The 23,582-nt window shown below is 40.3% G+C and overlaps 2 long non-coding RNA genes across 2 annotated transcripts in view; one reads left to right on the top strand and one right to left on the bottom strand.

Moving 5' to 3' along the window:
- Nucleotides 1-23,582, bottom strand: part of LOC107968543 (uncharacterized) — a 198,564-nt gene that overhangs the window by 130,690 nt on the left and 44,292 nt on the right. The gene's annotated exons all lie outside the window — the stretch shown is intronic.
- LOC107968542 (uncharacterized) lies at nucleotides 8,500-18,125 on the top strand. Its single transcript, XR_001709726.2, has 3 exons — nucleotides 8,500-8,577; nucleotides 10,185-10,240; nucleotides 17,407-18,125. It is a non-coding gene; the product is annotated as an uncharacterized LOC107968542 (long non-coding RNA).

The following is a 23,582-nucleotide window of genomic DNA, read 5'->3' as shown; positions in this document are numbered from 1 at the left end:
CCTTCCCATCCAGAGGTAGAGTGTATTTCTCTACCCTCTGAATCAGGGTTAGCCTTTTTGGCCAATGGAACATCAACAAATGTGACTCAAGCAAAGGCTTGAAAACATTTGACACACTGGAGCTTGCCCCTTTAGATTGTATAGCAGGTTCTTGAATAACATCATTTTGTTCAACATCATCTCATTACAACATTGATGAGAAAATAAAATCAATTACTGGCCAGGGCCACTGTCTATGTTGAGTTTACACATTCTCCCCATGTCTGCATGAGTTTCCTCCAGATACTCCGGTTTCCTCCACATCCCCAAGGATGTGCACATTAGGTTCATTGGTATGTCATCATGGTCCCAGTCTGGGTAAGCATGGGTGTGTGTGAATGTGCGTCGTGATGGAATGGCATCCTCTGTGGGGGGTGGGATCTCACTTTGCTCCCTGAGGTGCCATGACCCTGAACTTGAATAATTGGGTAAATAATTAACTTACCTAACTAACTAACTTACTTGGGTAAATAATTACTTACTTATACTTATTAAATGCTTGTATAGTTTACATTAATTTTAATGTTTAATATTAGAACTGTTTTGGTCTCTATCTAGCAGTTTGGTGGTGGTTTTGTGACCAGAAACATGCTATAGGAGCTTAACTCCTTCATATCAATTAGCCTATAGTAATAGCCTTATATCATTAGCCTATAGTAATTGATATAAACAAAAGTGAAGTTCCTATGGTATATTGCTACACTGTGGTAAAACTGGTTTCCTTATGCATTGTTTTGCTTGAAGTTACAGTAACCTATTGAGGACAATGTTAAGTGAGGACTTGCTGTACCTGCAGCCCTGAAAGCACAGCGTAATGAGTCCCAGGTAGCCCACTGGAGGATGAGAACCCATATGGAGGTGAGCCAAGCCAAAAAACAGCCTTCCAACCACCACACTTGTATGTGAAGCTGCCCTACCAGCTGACCTTGACCCATGAGCAGGGCCAACTGAAGTCAGGCACACTGGGCCAGAGCAAATAATTGCCTCCCTGACCCAGAGAGCTATGTGCTAAATAAGATGATTGTTATTTGCACCACTGAATTTTGGGGTGACTTGTTTCATAGAAAAAGCTAACTTATATACAGAATAATAAAATCTCTGCTTTTAAACTAGACAGTTTTTCTAGGCTCTCCTGCAGCTAGACTTGGCCAAGGAGATATAAAGGAACTTGCCAGCTGCTGGAAAATTTTCTGAAAAGTTGGCTGGTACAACCTCTGCTATATGATCTCTCTCCTTTCACCCCTTTATCTGTCACCTGAGCTGCACCTGTGATAACTGAAACTCTAGTCATCAATCTAAATCAAAAGAACGAGGGCACATTCTATGCATGTAGCCTTGTGAGCCAGGAGAAGCCTATATCACTGAAGACTTCATGGAAAAGTATCTCACCTTAGTGCTAGGCTTCCTGCCTCCATACTTTAACGTGAGGAAGAAATCATTAACTCCTATCTTCTTTAAGTCATTGTTATTTGGGGCCCATTTTACTTACAAGTGAACCCTAAGCCTAAGAGTTATACCTATTATCAAAGCATTAGACACACAAAGTTAGAATGCTTTCGTCAATCCACACATCCTGCCCTTGGATAATCACTGAGGCATCAGCAATTTATAGTTTCAAATCAGTCATGCTCGCTTCTTCTTATATTCTCTTTGTAAAAATAATATGGCCTTGACCTTATGTGAACACTAATATACATTGTTATGTGAACATTTGAATAGTGCTTTACTACTTTATGGTTCTCTTTTACCATGTTTCTTGGAAAGAAGTGTTTTCTAAACTGCTGGTTAAAACCTATTTGTGAGTTGTAAAATAAAATTACTGGATAACAATTTTATATTTAATGAAATAAAAGAGGATAGAACAGAAAAGAATGGGAGAGAATGGAAAATATCAGAGTCAATCACAGGCAGTATGCTTGGTTTTCTTTCTTGAAATTGTCTCATTCATATATATGTGTGTACCAGGTTCTCTTGTAAAATGTATTTTTTTAAAATTTAGGTGATAATCAAAAGACATTGAAAACAGTCTGTACAATGCATCTGCTATTTTCCTCTACTCGTTACCTATCCTTTTTGTATTAGTCCATTTTCACACTGCTGATAAAGACATACCCAAGACTGGGTAATTTATAAGGAAAAAGAGGTTTAATGGATTCACAGTTCCACGTGGCTAGGGAGGCCTCACAATCATGGTGAAAGGCGAAAGGCATGTCTTACACATCGGCAGGCAAGAGAGAATATGAGAGCCAAGCAGAAAGGGAAACCCCTTGTAAAAACATCTGATCTTGTGAGATTTATTCACTGCAAGAACAGCATGGGGGAACTGTCCCCATATTCAATTATCTCTCATTAGGTCTGGGTCCCTCCCGCAACACAGGGGAATTATGGGGGCTACAATTCAAGATGAGATTTGGGTGGGAAACAGCCAAACCCTATCACCTCTTTTTCACCAATGTCACCCAAAATTTCCATGGGGGAACCAACCTCCCTCATTGGTACTTCATTGAGAGAGGAAAGCATATGGCTTGGGCCTAGACAGGTAGCTTGTCACATCCCTTTGGCCAAAATAATTGGTTTGGGAAGGAAAAGTCCCTGTAATTTCCACTAGGTTCAAACTTTTGCTAGGCAAAAGAATGTATTTCTTTCCAGGGGTTCTGAGGTTTTGAAAATGGAGTGTTTTCCCAACAAGTACTGGAGAGGATGTGGAGAAACAGGAACACTTTTACACTGTTGGTGGGACTGTAAACTAGTTCAACCATTGTGGAAGTCAGTGTGGCGATTCCTCAAGGATCTAGAACTAGAAATACCATTTGACCCAGCCATCCCATTACTGGGTATATACCCAAAGGATTATAAATCATGCTGCTATAAAGACACATGCACACGTATGTTTATTGCAGCACTATTCACAATAGCAAAGACTTGGAACCAAGCCAAATGTCCAACAATGATAGACTGGGTTAAGAAAATGTAGCACATATACACCATGGAATACTATGCAGCCATAAAAAATGATGAGTTCATGTCCTTTGCAGGGACATGGATGAAACTGGAAACCATCATTCTCAGCAAACTATCGCAAGGACAAAAAACCAAACACCGCATGTTCTCACTCATAGGTGGGAATTGAACAATGAGAACACATGGACACAGGAAAGGGAACATCACACACCAGGGCCTGTTGTGGGTTGCGGGGAGGGAGAAGGGATAGCATTAGGAGATATACGTAATGTAAATGACGAGTTACTGGGTGCAGCACACCAACATGGCAAATGTACTTATATGTAACTAACCTGCACATTGTGCACATGTACCCTAAAACTTAAAGTATAATAAAAAAAAAAAGAGAAAAAAAAGAAAATGGAGTGTTTTCCTGCCCTTCCCGCTCCACTCCCCAGGGGCAGCTGCTAAGAGTTAAAATGTGAACCTGCAGTGGTTGTTGGCACCAGTGTACCACCACTAAGGCAGAGGCTACCTGTGGGTGGAGTCAACTCGGAGGAAAGTGTGGCCGAGGGATGGACATAGTGAATATGAGCCCTGGCACTACAATTTGAGCTCCCGCATCTGGCCATGCCTCAGGACTACCTGTCTCTGGAATTTTAATTCTGTCAGCCAAAACTTCCCTTTTGCATTCAGTCCAATTTGATTTGGATTTCTGTCACTTGCAATCAAGAGTTGTCACTACTACACAGTCTCATTTGATGGCAGGAGGATATAATTCATGTATTATTTTAAAGGGGGAAACTGAAGCTTACAATAATTAAATAACGTTACCAATATTACCAGATAATAGAAATAGAACTTGAATTCATGTCTTCCCACTCCAGAGCTCATATACTCTGCTATATATGACCTCACATAGACACAGCATTAATAGGCATCTTTGACAGATTAAACAACTGAGGCTTCATGACTAAAACATGGAATAGCACTTCTGGAGGCAAAGCATCAGTGTCATCTGGCCTTGTGAAGCAACACAGGCACCTAATAAACCCATGTCAAGCTTTATTTCTTTCCTGGGAGTTTGAAGTATCTTAAGGAGATAAGATTTACAGACTTCATAGGGTGAAGAAACAAAACTGTAACTCTCATTTTGTTCTTTCAGACTCCCCCAAGTCTTTGACACAGTCTCCTTACACACTTCCCTGCTGAAAAGCTGCATTTTCAAATGGCCAAACATTTACAATCTTCACCACAAACTTTTAAAAATTGAGATACAATTTACATGCCATACACCTCGCTTTTCAAAACGTACAAACTAATGGTTTTAATAGAATCACAAGGTTCTGCAACTAGGTCCAGAACATTTTCATCAGCCCCAGAATAAATTCATACCCATTAGGAGTCATTCCCTCCCTTCCTCTGCTCCTTAGTAGGATGGCCATCAGCTCCAGGCCAAGGCAGGTATTTAAGCCCTAACCCTTCATCAGGTCCTGTGCCTATCAAATATCCTTCTGTCTTGATGGTCTCCAACACTCTCAGAACCCGGAAACCTTCTCTTTGCTTCAGGAAACCCAAAGGCCATCAAAGACTCCTCATCTTCCATTTGCCTCTGAAAGCACCAAGCATCCATGCCTTCCCCTCTTTGATATTCATCCCCTCAGTCCGTATAGATCAGAAAATACAAGTTGGTCACCTATAAGTGAAACCTACGTAAATATGCTTTCAGCTTGCACAATTTTATGGTTTTTTATTTCATGGACTTAATATGTTAAAATTAGAAGTTTTCACATAAACATCTAGATTCCCATTTGTATTAAAAACTGGAAAGATCTGGGAGCCAGCCTATGTGCTCACATGGGAATGCCCTTTTAGAATGGGAGACTCCAGGCTGGGCCTCCACAGTCCTTCTCACTCCCTTCTGCATTGCACTGGCCCTGCATCTCTCATGGAAATATTTGTGCTTTTGATTGTAGTCTATACTTGCAATGACAGATGCTGCTATGTGTTCACTACACCGTGTCCCTTTCCTTTTTGGGCACAAAGCTAGGCTACATGTTGCCAGACTCCCTTGCAGTTAGGTGAGAGCCATGGGACTAGATTCTAGATGACAGAATGAGGGCAGGAGTCATGTCACCCCATGTAGCCTTGGTCCATAAAAACCTCCTGTGGAATCTTCCATGCCCTCTTTCATCTACTGGCTGGATATAAAGGTCTCTGGGCAGGCAGAAAATGGTGGGGATTCAAGATAAAATAAACCCAAGCCCTGTGCAATGGTGTGTATCTGTGGTTGCACTGCTTGGAAGGCTCAGGTCGGTGAATCCAGGAGTTTGAGTCCAGTCTAGGACACATAGTGAGGTCCTGTCTCTTAAAAGAAACAAGGAAGAAGAGGAAGAGGAAGAAAAAGAAGACGAAGAAGAAGAAGAAGAAGGAGGAGGAGGAGGAGGAGGAGGAGAAGGAGAAGGAGATGGAGGAGGAGGAGGAGGAGATGGAGGAGGAGGAGGGAGAAAGAAGGAAGAAAGAGGAAGAGGAGGAGGAGGGAGGAAGAAGGAAGAAAGAGGAAGAGGAGGAGGAAAAAGGAGTAAAAAGGAGGAGGAGGAGGGAGGAAGAGAAAGAAAGAAGGAAGAAGGAATGAGTAGGAGAAGGAGGGAGGAGGGAAGCAGAAAGAAGGAAGGAGAGGAAGTAGAAGCAGCAGGCTGAGGCTGGCAGAGCACAGCAGAGCTCCCCTATTGACTGCATTTGAATTGTGAGGTGAGGAAGAATAACTTGGCTTTATGTTAAGCCACTGCAACCTTTGAGGTGCTCGCTACAGCCTTTAACCTATTTAACAAATACAACTTCCAAACCACAATCTATATATTGGGGTCATCTTTTGGGTAGGATGGTTCTCCAATTTTTGTCTGCGACACCCAAAATCTATTTCCAATACCCACCCAAACACTGAAAACAGAAGCTATGCCTTCAGGAGAGAGAGAACAAAAAATTAATTTCATTCTTTTTTTCATGAGATGATTGTAATATAGGGTGGAGGGTGAGCAGATCATTAATGCATCGTCCTGCTACCCCTTATCAACACGTGTTCATCCCAGCTGGCACATAATGAGCAGTCATGATGAGCCAGGCAACTGTTATCCTATTTGTTTCTGACAAGAGTCCTTTTAGGAAGGGACTACCCCCAATTTCAAAGGTAAGAACAATGAAGCTCAGAGAGGCTTTGCAACTTGTCCAAAATCACACATCTAGCTGGTCATTTGCAGAGCCTGGTCGACCTATGCTCGCCCGCCTGTCCTGAGCATCCTTCCGGAGACCAGCACACTAATTTACAATGTGATTATAAAACAGCTTCATCTATACAATGTGCTGCTGCCACTTCAGACCAAATACGGGATTTTTTAAATGGGATCTATAGTACCTTCACTGGAAAAATAACTAATAATCTTATTCCATTACTAGAGCAGGACCGCATTGGAGGGAGCCATATTGTGGCAGGGAAGTCTGTTGGGACTCTTCTCTGTGTCCTGCCTGGGCCCTTCAGGGGCACCCCTTGCCCATGACACCAATGCACCTCACCAGGGATTAGTGTCAGCATTCAGATTCTATCACGGGCTCACTCCAGGGAATTTCTAAACATAGCTCTCTCTAAGTGTTCTAATTTCAAATACCATGTGATCTGGCTTCAAAATGATTTCCTTATCCCTAAAATGGAGACACAAGACTGCAATGAGGAACAAATCGAATGTAACAGTGCATTAGTTATTGATTGAGGCATAACAAATCACTCCGAAATTTAATGGCCTAAAATATTTATTCCTTCTTTTAGCGTTTCAGTGAGTCAGGACTCCAGGTGTGGTTAAGCTGAGTCCTCTGGCTCTGGGGGTTTCATAAGGCTGCAATCAAGATATGGGCTGAAGCTACCATCATCGGAAGGCTCTCTTGGGAAGGCCCGATTTCCTAGCTCATTCCCACAGTTGTGGGAAGAATTCAGTCCTGCCCAGTCTGTGAGACAGGGGCCTTAGTTCTTCATGAGCTAATGCCTGGAGCACTCGCTCAGTTCCTTGCCACATCCGCCCATGCACAGAGCATCTCACACCATGCCAGTTAGATTCATCAGCACAAAAAAAAAAAAATAGCCAGAGGGAAGACAGAAATTACAGCCTTTTGTAACCCAATCTCATAAGTGACATTCTATCACTTTTGCCATATTCTAGTTTTTAGAGGCAAATCACTAGGTCTAGCCCACATTCAAAGGGAGATTATACAAGAGTATGGATACCAGTGGGTGGGGATCACTGTGAGCCCTCTTAGAAACTGCCTACCACGCTGTGCAAATTCACTATTCTCAAGCACTCCATAAATGGTAATAGCAATTACTATTACTGTTGTTATTATTATTATTATTGATGATGATAATGATAAAAATATTATAAGACAACAGGTAGTTTTGAACCCAGCCAGATTACCTGGGTTAAAATCTCTCCTTAGCCTTTCATTTGCTATGTGACTTCGAACAAGTTACATAACCTCTCTCTCTCTCAGTTCCTCATTGGTAAAATTGAGGTAATAATAGGCTTTATCTCACAGGGTTCTTGTGAAGGTTAAATGACAAGGGACAAGTACAGTGCTTAAAACAAGTGAAGTAGCTTAAAACTATACTATGGTAAACATTTAATATATATTAGTGAACACTGAGATTAATATTTTTTTTATTTCTCTGCCTCTTGCTTAGGGCAACTCAATTGGTCAACTATTGTCACAATAATGCTGCAGAACAAACACCCTCAAAATCTCAGGGCATAAAACAGTGACTGTTTATTTCTTGCTCATGGGGCATCTCAGGTCCTGTGTCTCTCATCCTCCTACTGGAACCTGTAGTCAGCCAGGACATGTTTTTCTCATGACAATTGTAGAAGCCCACAAGACAAGCCCCACTATGAAGGCTCACTTCAAGCCCTTGTCTGAATCACATCTGCCAACAACCAAAACTAAGTCACATGGCCAAACCCAAAACCAGGTGTGAAATATATGCTTCCTGTTGGAGAAACTGCAAAGTTATATGGGTTTTAGGGAGTGGAATATAGATAGGAAGGATGTGAAAAATTGGGGCCAGCAGTTCAATCTTCTATATATACCCATCTTACACTTTTGGAAGAGAATGGTAGAAGTAATAAAGTCTGAAATGTGGTAGTGGAGAATAGAGAGATAGGCAGAGGGAAATAAACATATACCAAGTATTTGCTAAGCTGAACACTATCTAGGTTTATTTCAGCATCACAACTCCTTATCTATGTATACAGTTGACGTTTGACTGATTTTTTTTAAATGAAACACACAAACTTTATTGAACGAAAGTAACAGGTAAAGTCAAACAGGCACTTACATTAAGAGAAAAACTGACTGGAAGAACTTTTATCTTAAACATCTTACAGTAACCTCCTTGCAGCTGTATTTAACTTGCAGTTGTATTTAGGCTACAGCACTTTACTTGTCTCTTGTCATTTAACCTTCACAAGAACCCTATGAGATAAAGCCTATTATTACCTCAATTTTACCAGTGAGGACCTGAGCTCTGTGGCTGTGAAGAATACAGCTCATGCACAGGTATGGATGAAAGATTTGTACATTTCTCAAATATTCACTGAATACTACCTTATATACATATATACATTAAATTTGAAAAAGATTTGACAATTCCCAGATAAACTTCATTTTGTTGATCTTTTGGAAGAGGTTGTCTAAAGAGAAGAATATGTGGTTCTGGCTCATGAATCATGTCATGAACCCAGGCTAGACTCTGTTGGACACCAAGTCTCCTCTACTCCTCTTCAGACGTCAGATAAGTCATCAGATGAATCGACGCTTGATCGACTGTATACACAGATAAGGAGTTGCGATGCTGAAATGATCCCATCCACAGGGGATGGGATTTAAGACCTCCAAGGATACCAATCCACGGATTCTCAAGACCATTATATAAAATAATGTAGTATTTGCATATAACCTACACACATCCCCCCCTTATACTTTATCATCTCTAGATTACTTATGATACCTTATACAGTGTAAACACTGTGTAAATAATTGTTACACTGTATTGATTTTTATTTGTATCATTTTTTGATTTTTTGTTTCTTTTTTTTGGATATTTTCGATCTGCCATTGAATCTGGGGATGTGGAACCCACAGATATGGAAGGTCAACTGTAGTATCTTCATTGTTTAATTTGAGAAACTGAGGCATAGAACATTGCCTGTGGCTTACCTGAATCTAGTTTTCTTCTTACCACCCCACCCACTGCTGTGGGATGCTTGACTATGTATAGATATGGTCACTGGGGAGGGAACTTGGGGCTGGGACTGGCCTTCACAAGGCAACTGGTCTTGATCTCCACTACATGACGGAGGTCTTTATTTCTAGATGGCCATAGTTTTAACAGTTAGAGGGAAGATCAGAGATTACCATCCACCCCTCTCATTAGCTAAAGAAACTGAATTTCAGAAAACAGAAGGCACCAAATGAGTGGGTGGTAAAACCAGGATTGGAAACTCATCTCTGGAGCTCCAGGGCTTTTTCCAGTTTCTCCAACTACTCCTCAGTGTAGGGCTCTGATCCCTGTCGAAATGCAAATTTCCCTGGGAAGAGGGCTTCATTGGACCTTTGTATTGAATGTGATTAACAGTGGAAAGCAGAGTCTGCAAATATTTAAGTACCTGAGGAATAAAGGTTGGCCCCAGGAAAGGTACGACTCTGCCCACCTCCTGCTGAACCTGCTTGCTGTAAGTGACTACCCAAAGACCTTAATCAGCGCTCAGGTACAGATGTGACCACGGCTTCATCTAAGTTAACTATAGAAGGGGAGCTCTGGAGGCACCATAGAGATCCCCTCCCCAGGAACACAGATTTAAAAGGCTTGTCTGGAGTCGCACCACGAATCAGAGACAAAGAAAAGATTAACTTTCATTTCTATGATCTTCAGGGCAATGTCATGTCTCTATACCCATTCAGGCAGTATTTGGACCACTCTTTCCCAAGTGCGCAAGACAGTCGCTGTCCTGCTTGTTGAACCTGTAGACCACGTTTATCTCCAAATGAGCCTTTAAAAGCAGCCACATGTGTTCTTAAAAAGGGAGTGGGTAGAAGAATCTACTTAAGACTCATAACCCTAACAGTCATTGATATTTTTTTCTCCTAATTTAATTACATTGCAGGAAATATTTGGCTAAGACACGGCCACTTATGATGTCTACATAAATAACAGGATCAGGTAGGTTTCAGTTCACTCTCCTCTTGATTCTACTTTTACTTCTAGAATAATATTACTTTTCAGCCAGGCTCAGTGGCTCACGCCCATAATCCCAGCACTTTGGGAGGCCGAGGTGGGTGGGTCACTTGAGGCCGGGAGCTGGGGACCAGCCTGGCCAACATGGCAAAAACCCATCTCTACTGAAAATACAAAAATTAGCCAGATGTGGTAGTGCACACCTGTAATGCCAGCTACTCGGGAGGATGTGAGGCACAAGAATCACTTGAACCCAGGAAGGCAGAGATGGCACTGAGCCGAGATCATGCCACTACACTCCATCCTGGGCAACAGAGCAAGGCTGTCAAAAAAAAAAGGAAGAAGAATATAACTTTTCCTGTCTCATTGGTAATGTGATAGCAAAATAAGTGACAAGGTTTAATTGTCTCTGGAAGAAAAGCTTTTAAAAATGTATTCTGTAATATGCAACATATTTAGAGCTTACGATAAGCAATTTCTCTCAGGAGGAAGTTTTTCAAGGAAAAAAAAGTGACTCTAAAAGTAATTTCAGCAGCAAAGTAGATTAAATATCCACCATATTAGTCACAGAGCATTAGATGGAATTGAATTGACTGAGCAGAGGTCAAAGAGTGGCTGAAGTTTTCAGCCCACCAGAGGAGCAATAAAATCCAGCCATACTTAAAATCATTAACTTTAAACCCTTTGATATGAGATCCAAAACCTCACTGCTCATACTATGAACTTCCAAATGCCATGCCTGGTAAAAGAATAAATCCCTTCAAAAGATCTACATTTCATGAAATACTTTAAGGGGAGTAGAAAGCAACAGAACGAAACTGGAGTTTCCAGGTTTCTCCAACAAATATATATCTCTCCAAGGCTTATTAAACAAACAAACTTCTGTTCCACCCGCCAAAACATTCTCAGGCCAGTGTGCTCCAACTGAATGTAATCTGTCAAAGACTTAAAGTTGATTTCTGGAAAGAAAGGCAAACCTCATGGGTGTGACCTTTCTCCTTTCCCTTCCCTTCTCTCAACCCTAGCAAAGGTCTGAATCCTCATGGCCACCTTCTGGGAGGTCCTGAACTCATACCTGAGGGGCAGCGGCTTCAGGGTTCTTTGGTTTTGCTGTACTGTTTTATTTGTAACAACGTCAAACTGGCTACAAGTCACCTAAAAAGACACACTATGTGAGAAATCTAAGACCTACAGCGCCCATGCACAGTCAGACGGAAAGTAGCTTGAAGTAAGTCTCTGAACTTAGAAGTTGATCAGCAGAGACAACTCAAAATTGAAGCAATGGCTGGCAAGTAATTAAACATACTGGAGAAAGGGTCTCATGTCGTCAAGCTAATTCCTAAATAACAGACAGTGAAGGACAAAAGATAATGCACCTTTCCTAACCATTAAACAACTTCTCTGTTCTTTCTTCCATTTGAAACTAGTTTGCTTGTCATTGCTAAGTGCACTGAGTTCTGTATCCATCAGTTAACAATATCAATTTTTGAATATCTATTAAGGGTGCAAGCAGTGTGTCAATAAATAACGTGATGTCCTCTTTACAGGTGGTTATAGGAAAGAATGAAATGCTGATTTTAGGGGGAAATTTTGCTTTTAATTACCATTGTATTTATAACTAAACTAAAATTGTTCCTGAGAAAGCAGGTAGTTCGATAGAGTTTCCTGAGTGCTTAGGCTAATGTACATTTGGAATAATGTTTTAGGAAAAAAATGTGTCTGGTCGGGCATGGTGGCTCAGGACTATAATCCCAGCACTTTGGGGGCTGAGGCGGTTGGATCACTTGAGGCCAGGAGCTCAAGACTTGCCTGGCCAACATGGCAAAACCCCATCTCTACTGAAAAAAAAAAAAAAAAATTAGCCGGGTGTGGTAGCACGTGCCTGTAATCCCAGCTACTCCAGAGGCTAAGGCAGGAGAATTGCTTAAACCTGGGAGACAGAGGTTGCAGTGAGCCAAGATTATGCCATTGCACTCCAGCCTGGATGACAAAAAAAAAGAATCTGTCTCGGATTAAAAAAAAAAAAGAAAAAAGAAAAAAAGAAAAAAATGTGTCCAAGAAAGGCAAATGTATGTGAATTTGAGTGATGAGAACTACAGCATTTTAAAAGATAGTGAGCATTACATTGTTGAGCAGGCAGTAAAAGTTCAACTTTTGACAACGTGAGGAGAAACAGGATCTCCAAACACTAAGAGTTATATCAGGAACAGACACATCCCTACATGGAGTTTAGCTGCTCTTACATGGGCCAAAGAACCACCACTAAGCCTTGAGGTTGGGCAGAACCATGTACAATTAGGAAGCTACTCTGGAATGTGAGAAACCCTATATTATAATTCAATTGAGAAGCATTTATATTGAGAAAGGATAGTCCTATGAAAAGTTAGGAGCCCTAAATAAGCCTGTCTGTATGAACAAGCCTGTATGTATGTGTCTGTGTATGCATTTATGACATATATGGCTTCTGCGAGGGTTTTTCTAAAACTTTAGTAGGAAGCCAGGCACAGTGGTTCACTCCTGTAATTCCAGCACTTTGGGAGGCCGAGGCAGGTGGATCACCTGAGGTTAGGAGTTCAAGACCACCCTGGCCAACACAGTGAAACCCCGTCTCTACTAAGAATGCAAAAATCAGCTGGGCATGGTGACTGTAGTCCCAGCTACTCGGGACGCTGAGGCAGAATTGCTTAAACCTGGGAGGTGGGGGCTGCAGTAAACCGAGATAGCACCACTGCACTCCAGCCTAGGCGACACAGTGAGACTCTGTCTCAAAAAAACGAATAAAATAAAACTTTAGTAGGAGAGCTTTAGGAAGGGAATTGCATAGATTATTCACCACTCGTTGTCTGTGTGAGTTTGTGCAACCGGCTTCACTTTCTCCCGCCTCATTTTATGTGTCTGTTAGACACAGGTCATAGTAACAATTCTAATATCATGTGGTTATTGCAAAGATTCGCTGAATTAATACATGTAGGCATTAGAGCAATACTTGGTACACACAAAGCATTTAAATATTTTCTTTTAGTATTGCTTTTTTTAAAAAATAAGTAGTGAATACACATGGTACAAAATTTAAAAGGTATGAATCGATACACGGTGAAAAATAAGTTAACTTTCTATCACTATCCCCTGGACTCTCAGTTCTCTTCCCTCAGGCAGTCATGCTTACCAGATTTTCATGTAAACTTTTAGAGATATCATATACATGTAATATGTGCATGTTTATACTTTAAAGAAAATCAATGATGGACTACTCTGCACATCATTCTGCACTTTGCTTATTTCACTTAATATCCATTTTGAAGATATTTTCATATCAGTTCTTACAGGAAAAGACCTGCTCATTTCCATAGCAATATATGGTATTTTATTAAATGTAAGTGCCCTGATTTATTAAGCAGTTCCCTTTGGATGTACGTGTAGATTGTTCCAATCTTTTGCTGTCATAAACAATGTTTCAGTGTGCACACGTAAATAGACATCTTGCGCATATGTATGTTTATATCTGTAGGAAAAATGCCTACAAGTGAAATTACTGGGTCAAAGAATATGTACATGCCTGATCTTGACAAAATTGTTCAACTGCCTGAAAGGAGATCTTCAGATGTGTATGGTACTTTGTCCAGTTAAATTACATTGCAAACAAAAGATATTTCATGTCATAACTGTTTTGAGAGTTGGAGTCTTATTCTGTCACCTAGGCTGGAGTACAGTAGCACAAACATAGCTCACTACATCCTCCACCTCCTTGGCTCAAGCCATCCTCCCCCTTCAGCCTCCTAAGTAGCTGGGACTGTAGTCATGCACCACCATGCATGGCTAACTTTTAAATTTTTGGTAGAGACTGGGGTCTCGCTATGTGGCCCAGACTGGTCTCAAACTCATGGCCTCAAGCAATCCTTCTGCCCCAACCTGTAGAGTCAGTGGGATTACAGGTGTAAGCCACTGTACCTCACCTCATATAACAATTTTTAAAGGAAGAAATCTGTCATCCAATATCACTTGATGTATAAAATGCCTTATAGTTTTAAAAAGATTATTTGTGATTATTTTTTACTAAGTCATCTTCTCCTCCAGAAGTTATACAGCTAATGAAGTAAGTTTGCTCAGTCTGGATACCTATGGTAGATTGTGTGTCTGTACAATTTACACTGATCACATTATAAAAATAGAATTTAGGGCTGGAAGTCAACAGAGAAATTATTTCTCCAATCCTCTCATCTGACAGATGAGAACTCAAGGGACATCTGGCTTAGGTTATGTACCCATGGTGAGATGTGGCACCAGAGGCAGGAAAAGGCCTAGAAGTTGGGGGCCCTCATTCAGGGTCAGGCCTCCCTCTCCACACGATTGTCTCTTCCCAAATTTTAGAATCTGGGTACCCCATGAAGCCCAAATCAGAAGACAAGAAGTAACGTTCAAACTGATATAAGAGTAATTTTTTATAATTAGGCAGGGATCCGGGGTGGCAATGGTGAATAAAGACTGCAATTCACATATCAATGTGTCTAACTGGGATAGCGAGGAAATAAATAAGGTCCTCTGTAAATTACGTCTAACAACAAATATTCAGGACATCAAAAGTTGTATCAATAAAATCAACACTCCTATGGTTCTTCTCTGATGAGGTATGCAAAACTATCTCTTTATGTCTTTTATATCTTTAGACATATGAAATGTTTCATTCCCAGAGACGTTGTACATGTAGTTTTCTGAAGAATAAAAGATTTTTCTTGAGCAAAATTCAGTGAAAAGAATGTAATAGCACTTAATACATAAGCTAAAGTTTATTTCATAGGTAGCAAAAAACCAAATTCTCTCTCCAAATTCAGAAGTTCTCCCTCAAAATATAAGTCCCTTTGAGGTGCACTTTCTCAGAAGGCAGACAACAGTAGTCAAATGTTTATACAGCACCCACTTTAACGTCCCACATAGAAGATGACAGGCTGGAAGAATTAACTGTAAATCAAGAAACTGGTTTTTAGCATTAACATCAAAAACATGAATATCATCTCTTTACTATAAATAAATAATTGTATTTAAAATTAGACTCGTTTACATAACATAAATTCATATCTGATGAAAGGAAAAACATAAATAATCAAAACACTCCACAGCATCCCTTAAGAGAGGCTGAAGAACAGTGTTTGAGAAATACTATCTGTGACTTCCATAATGAGACAGCAGCATCATTTTGTTTCCTACGATACAGGATTCTCCATGGAACATCTTTTATTTACCCCATACATAAAACACCAAAGCTAAAAGTTGACGTGGCCTCACATAAAATTAGCTCTGCTACAAATCCCAAACCATGTACATAGAGTGACTAATTATTTCCCTGCTTATTTGGCTGGTATCATTAGAGCACATCTCATTTTACTGTTTTTGTATGTGCTTTTACATGTTTCTCCAATTTGATATTATCTGTTACAAACAGTCAGCTACTTACCGGCTGCTTCCAAAGTATTTTGTAACAAGCCCAGGCGGGTGCTTAATGAGCCTATTACACGAGCTGCAGGGAGAAGAGGCTGTTGTGAGCCCCTTTCTGCCTGTCCCCTTTTGAGTTTATAAGGTGAGAGAAAGCTGTCGAGAGCAGAGTTTAAATAAGCCTTTGCTGGCTGATCTACCTGTGAATAGGACTGGTGTGTTTCAGTTAGAAAGTGAGTGGCTCCAGGGAGCATCTTTTTGGGGTTGATTTGGCAGCTGCATAAGCCTCCTGACTGGGTCCTTCCAGAGTCTGGGCCCTTCCAGAGCCTGGATAGATAAATTCTCATCTTCACACCAAGCATAAAGTTGAGCAAATAACTCTTTTCCAGACTCTGATGTCAGTCTGCATCTTAAAGGACAGGGTCTAGCCCCATAAATTCTACTGGATATAAATGATCAGCTTGACTCAGTGCCATAGTGAAGGCTCCTAAGAGCTGAGGTCAGAGCAAACAACAATTTTATCCTACCTCTGCCCCCTCCCAGCTCTGGGACCTTGAGCAAGTTACTTGCTAAACCTATTTGTGTTTCAGTTTCCTCATCTGCACAATAGGCGTGATAATCATGCCTCCCTCAATTGTTTTGAGGATTAAGTGTTGCATGTAAATTACTTACTTTGCACAGGTTTCTTATTGTCTGTGGCTGTTCCCAGTACATAGTGAGTGTTTTCCCTGGGGAGTATAGATTCATATCCACCTCACTGCCCACCAGAGAGCCAGGTAAAAAGAGGGGACACCCAAATGCTTATTTGAATAAAATTTCTAAGTGTGTTAACACACTACAGTTGGTTCAAAAAAAACTTAACACAAAAAGTAGCAATTTTTTATGTAAAAAATTTATTTTAAAAATTTATTAATAAAAATTTTTATTAAAATTTTTTATTAAAAAATTAAAAATTTTTATTAAAAATTTCTTATTAAAAATTTTTTATTAAAAAATTAAAAAATTTTATTTAAAAAATTGTCAAATATCATTTTTATTGACTAATAATGTATTCTGTTTTATTTTGTTATTTGTTATTGAATTTCTCCAACACCATCACCCCAGTCAGACCAGGTAGCCCAGCGCTTTGTATTTTTGTATTTCTCTATCTCAAAAAGTTTTCTAGAATTGAAAGTAGATATGCAAGGACTCTTCCTGTATTTTGTGAAAGATTAAACAAGGCTGGGCGTGGTGGCTCACACCTGTAATCCCAGCACTGTGGGAGGCCGAGGCAGGTGGATCACTTGTGCCCAGTAGTTCGAGATCAGCCTCGAACATAGCGAAACCCTGGGCAGCATAGCAAAACCCTGACTCTAGGAAAAATACAAAAATTCACCAGGCATGGTGGCATGCACCTATAGCCTCAGCTACTTGGGATGCTGGGGTGAGAGGGTCGCTTGAGCCCGGGAGGCAGAGGTTGCAGTGAGCAAGACTGCACCAGTGCACTCTAACCTGGGTGACAGAGTGAGACTGTGTTTAAAAAATAATAATAAAAGCTAAACTAGGATACTCACATGGGTGTGTGGTGTGTGTGTACACAGCATGTGTGTTTCTGTGTGTGTTTTCCGTTGAATTTGGAAGGCTTTAGGCATTCAGTTACTCTCCAGCTACTAAAGTCCCCAGCCCTCTTTTCTTTTATACCTAACCCACTTAGTGTATTTATTCTTACCTCTTTGTCCCTAAAGGACTTTGACCCAGCAGCCCTGGAAGCTCACAAAGACACTGTGCTGTGATCCTGGAAAGAAAGAGAAGAGAGAGAAGGCCAAGTACGGTGGCTCACACCTGTTATCCCAGCACTTTGGGAGGCCAAAGTAGGAAGATAGCTTGAAGTCAGGAGTTCAAGAAAGGGAAGAGAGGAGCACTGTAGGGGAAGGCTGAGGCAGAGCTTTCTCTGAGCTAAAAGAGGCCAGATGTTGGCAACAGTGCCTCTATGGTAGAAACTGAGGCCTGCACTATGTTGGAAACAGAAGCTCAGAGGGGAAACCCCAGAAAGAAACTCCCAAAGTCACCCCTGATTCATCCATGTCCCAAACCTGATATAAAAGCCATGGAGCCACTGGACCAAATGACCATGAAGCAGCAGCCCCTGAGAGTGTCAGAATTCAAGTATGACTTGGTGGCCTGTGATAGATGGCCAGCTGAGGAGGCCTTCCTAACACCTTGGTGCTGTGTCACTCCCTAGGAGCTGGGCCAACTATGGGAATGAAGAGGAAACTGGAAAAAGAACCTGTAACGCCTGAGATCGCCTGACCACCAACCCAGCAGGATGGCTGCTGGGGTCTTATTAAATTAGCAAAAAAGAAACTAAAAGTGATTTGTCAAGTAAGTCACAGCTCACTTCATCACTATCTTTTTTACTGTGATGTATTTTATGCTGAATTAAAGAAAATAAATGCTATATTGCAATAAGAGAATGTTACAATGATGCTACTATATTTGAAGTAAGCATGTGTGTTAGAGGCCATTTCAATGTTGAAAATTTTGAAGTTCAGACCTGCTAAGCATCCTCCCTCCTTACAAGTGCTGTCCTCTGGCCCATTAGGGTAGTGGCCTTGTTAAACAAGAATATACTTATAACTCAGGCAGGACATGCACTCTGCAGTTGGCCATGGGCCTAACTGGAGGCCCCATATGCTTTTGATATGTGCCAGCCACAAAAGTATTTGAGTTTTATTTATTTTTATTTTGTTATTTAATTTTTAAAAAATTGCTGTGGGTACATAGCAGCTGTATATATTTATGGAGTACATGAGATGTTTTGATACAGGCATGCAATGTGAAATAAGCACATCAGCATTTTGAGTTTTACATTCAGGATGTAGAAACCCCAGGGGCAATGCTTTCAGATACCCTGACTCCCTATGCTGAATTCCACCTTCACTCCATCTCACTGACTTGGTTTTAACATGAATTTAAAGTGCACTCCTTTTCTTCTCTAAGTAAATGAAACTGGCAAGGTTTATTTGAAACAGAAAGGGTTTGCGGGGCACAGTGGCTCAGCACTCTGGGAGGCTGAAGCAGGAGGATCACTTGAGCCCAGGAGTTCGAGACCAAGCTGGGCAACACAGGGAGACCCCGTTTCTATAAAAAAATACAAAAAGTAGCCAGGTGTAGTGGCACCTGTCTATAGTCCCAGCTACTTGGGAGGCTGAGGTGGGAAGATGGCTTGAGCCCAGGATGGGGAGACTGCAGTGAGCCATGATCCAGCCTGGGGGACAGAGCGAGACCCTGTCTCAAAGAGAGAGAGACAGAGAGAGAGGGAGAGAGGTAGAGGAAGAAAGAAAGGGTCTTCACAAGTAGCTCAAAAACAACATTTGTCTTCCAATCAATCTCTCCAGTATATTTTGGTGACTAAATATTTGACTCTACTTTTGTCTCCAAATGTGTTTTCCTTCCTCCCTCCCTTCTTCCTTTCCTTCCTTCCTTCCTTCTTCCCTCCCTCCCTTCTTTCTTGCCTGCCTTCCTTCTTTCCTTCCTTCTTGCTTTCCTTCCTTCTTGCCTTCCTTCCTTCCTTCCTCCTTCCCTCCCTTCCTCCCTTCCTTCCTTCCCTTTTTTTTTTCTTCCCTGAGGAAAGGAATGCTTTATTCATATCTTTGGTCCAACTAATGAAAGCCTCAAAAAATAAACTGTTGCCAGTTACTCAAGTGACTTAATGACTGACCACCAGGATCCAGACCAGATTCAAGTGTGATTTGCATTGTTGGCTCATGTCTGAACTCTTCACCCTTAGGCTGTATATTACAGTTTGTTACAAGCCACAGACTTTTTCTATGATGCTGAAAGAGCATAATTTCATGTTTTCTGTGTTTAAGTTACGTCACTGCCATTTTTAGGAGAAACTGTGATCCTGCCACCCTTTTCCAGTAGAAGAGATGAAGCCCACTCACAATGCAGATTCACCTCCAATAGTGACCTCTTGAGCAAAAAAAGAAATCCATTTCCATGTTCATTTGGTCCTTTGGCCTGTCTACTGAGTAGGCCCGCGAGGCTGAAAACCATGCTAATTACATAAGTGATTTAATTTCGATAATGCAAGAGCTGACCATCAGATATCAAACCAGATTTGAGAGGGATTTGCTCTGCTTCATGATGTCAGAATTGTCCACCGTTAGGCTGCTTCATGCAGACTTTTTTTTTTTTTTACTAGTTGAAAGTACTTGTAAATAATTTCAAAGATTAAACAAAATCAAGAAATTTTAAAAGTGGAAAGTATACCAAGGTTCTTGTGTGTAGATAACATAGAAACTTAAAGTACAGAGGCTTTGTACCAGACCTTAAAATGTGATTGATTTAGAGGCTCAGATATGATCGACTTGATATTTTCTTGCTTCTGACACAAACTAATCACAGAAAATTCCTTTTTCCAACCACTTTAGAGTTTAGTTTGGGGTGCCTTGTAGAAAATTGATCCCAGCTACTGTGGATGTAGTCAAGAAGAGACACCATTTCAAATGTTTGATGTGATCCTTTAGGAAAATTACCAAATATTGCCATAGGTTAATCTTACCTTGTAGTAATGTTTTTTTTTTCTGCAAAGATTAGTATCTTTAAGATTTATTAAGTCCTGCATCAAATGTATCTTGTTGTTTTCTATTTTTATTGAACACAAAGTAATCTTTCAGGACAGAGACATGAAGATCTGCTGTCTCAGTTACAAACACACTAACCTCATATCTTTCCATCAGAATTTCTTCTCATTGGTTTTATGGAAATGTGGAAATATTCAAAAATAACCAATATGCACTTCATCAGTTTGACATCATGAATAGAAGTCAATAGAAGCAAGCCATCCTTTTCTCTAATAGGACACAGAATTCTGTGTGGTTTGATTTTTGATGATACCAATTGCCAAAGCATAACTCTGAAACTGACTCCTACCCATTCTCAATTTGGCATCCTATCCCTACCGCTATCATTCACTTCTGGGACAGAATCGTGGTCATTTCTAACAGCACCCACAGTTACTTAATTACTAGAGTAATTGGTCACTTGTGTACTCACAATCAGAGGCAAATGCCTGATTTCCACTGCGAACAGCTGGTGTTATTATTTTTTAAAAGAATTTCTACCTGAAATTAGAAATTGTCACCCAAATCGCAGATGCAATAAATGATTTGCCGAAAATTTGGGCAGAATCAATTTCTCATTTTGACAACAGGAACTAGTAATTGAGAGAAAATAAATAATGAGTGTGGTTTCTGTGAGCTTAAGAAATCTCTGCAGGAAATAATGAAAGGCAATCGTACTAGGGATGTGGTGAAGGGAGAGAAAGGAAGAAAGGAAGATATAGAGGAAGGAAAGGAGAGAGACAGACAGATGAAAGAGAGAAGGAGAACCAACAATTCTAGAGAAAAATAATACCACCTTATCAAAATGTGCATGTTACCTTACCAAAGCATGCCTGACTTCTATCATTTAAATCACAACTGCAAGAATGAGGCTCAAGCGATCAATGTCTTTTCCCAGATAACAGAGAAGGAGAATGCTTAACATCCCACTATATTTTTTTGTTCTTAAAAACTACCACCTCCATGCCTGAAGGCTTTTCTCCCCCTAAAGATGTCGTGGGGCCTGGGGAACCACTTAAAGTTCCTTGCCATGCTTGCCCAAGAAACACAAAGTGTTGGTGAAGTATAAACAGAGAGCGCTTTTTCTTTGACCCACTCTGCAGTGTGATGGGGTAGTGTTGTTAGTTTATGTGAGAGAAAATAGCATAGGCTTTCTGAAAAAAAGTGGAATTGGATTAGGGCCTTTGTGCGCGCCTCAATGCTGAGGGGAATTAGCAAGAGTTGTAGGCACTTAAAGGGGCCCTCATGCTGAAGCTTATCCCAGATTTTGCACAATAAACATTTGAATATCAACAGTGTTTTGCAACTTGCAGCACTAATGTATAAACTTCTCTCTTTTGAAACTCCCAAATCCTTCCAAATGTCTGTAACACCCTCTACATAAACATATAGGAGCTAGGGTAGAAAACACCTAGTCAATGATGTAAGTCTGCTTTTAAAAAGATCTTTCTCCTTTTCCATCTTCAGAATCTAGAATGTTTTATAATGGTTCGTTGGTTTAAGGACTTTAGTAGATGCTCTATTTAATTTTAATCATTCCACTTTCTTTCAGGCTTTGCATTCTGATATGGGGGAGGGGCAGTGTCCAGGAATGGATAAGGATGTGTGGTTGAGTTTAGAACTGTTTCACCAAGATTTTTGTTGTTGTTGTTTTACATATCGGACTCCTTAAAGAGTCTTTTGTTTTAGAAAGAATCCTTCTGAGGGTTTCAAAAGTAAATTCACCTCTGCAAGAAAAGAATGATTTTGTCTGTTAAAGTCTGCTGACTACCTCATTGGGAATCCACATATTCGAGCCAGTTCCCACCCTGAAAACTAATCTGATACTCAGTCATCCTAACTGAAGACAGTAGGCTGATTTTGTAGTAAGAGCATCCAACATCAAACAGTTATTTGATGTTCCTGACATTAAGCAAGCTCTATTTTTCTCTTTAAAAATTTCAAACTCCCAGAAGTGAATTCAAAATATTGTAGAGCCTTGATGGAGGGTGAAAGGCATTAATTTCTCTCTTCTGAAATCGATCAGCAGACAGGCATAATATTTTGTTTTCTGAGAACAGGATATTTGCTTTTGGTTGCTGGTATAGCAGAATTCTTCCCTTCAGTTCTTTATGTAATCCATTATAGCAATGGTGTCACTTTATAAGATTTGATGCTCTTAATTTTGTACTAAAGCAAACACTTGGGATGCAAGCACATTTTTCATCAAAATCTACATCAGCAGTTTATGGAAGTTAATGAATAAACAGATCCCCTTCTTGCTTTCCAGCATGTGTTATCTAGAGATGATTCTAAGCAACTCAGCCTGGCGGTAATGTATTCCATCCAATTGAGGAGTTTGCAGGAAAATAAATCTACAGTGACCCAACAGAGTAGTAAAACACTTGTTTGAAATTATTTTTTGTAATTGTGCTCATTTCATGCCTGAAAAGATGGTGGTAAAAATCTCATTGCACCGGGGGCTGGTTGGGGGGCTGGGGGGAATGAAGACATAACTGTTCTGCCCAGCTCTGAGGCATGTTGAAGCAGTTTGCCTATTGAATTTGATACAATGATGTGTAGATGAATAAAGTTATCTCCGGTTCTGAATAGGATGGTGTCAGTGGGAGGGTAAGAAGGGGGGGAACTTGGAATCTGAAAAGAATTCTTTTTTTTTTTCTTTTTCTTAAAAAAAAGAAAAAAAGAGAACTTGAAGGTCAGGGTCCAGCTGCCGGGCAAGAGTAGAACATAACAAAATGCTGGACAGGCCTAAATAAAGACAACTATAGACACCCAGACACACATATTGCAAAAGTTGCTTGCTTCAAGTAACTAATGTATTAACATATATTTCTATAGGCAGAGAGCTATTTTTTCCCTTTAGGCTGTCTTAGACTCTGATGAAAACGTAGGAACATCAAGAGCATCTGTAAAAATTACAGCTTTAATGAAACAGATGAAACAGGCCATCAAAGGTAGGAGAAAAGAAGAAATTCTAATGATTATGGCTTAATTCTAATAGATTATAATTATTATGATTGGTATGAACCAGTTTCTGACTGACATTCCATTTTCCCCCATTTAAGCTTTCATTTAAAAGGGGGGTAGGGGGGTGGGCAGGGGAAAAAAACTAACAGCCACTAATTATTCTGCAGGATTTGCTGCTTAACTCAATACAAGGCCTTTAATCAAATAGAGTAAAGAGATAAAACCTTTAAATGTGAATCATCACACAGATACACACTTTTCCTTATCCTGTTCTTTTTATATTGGTTTGAAAAGTTAACATTTTGATTTCTAGCCATTCCAGTTCT

Source organism: Pan troglodytes, chromosome 16 (assembly GCF_028858775.2).
Source record: "Pan troglodytes isolate AG18354 chromosome 16, NHGRI_mPanTro3-v2.0_pri, whole genome shotgun sequence".
Taxonomy (NCBI): domain Eukaryota; kingdom Metazoa; phylum Chordata; class Mammalia; order Primates; family Hominidae; genus Pan; species Pan troglodytes.
This window is presented reverse-complemented; position numbering and strand designations above follow the sequence as displayed.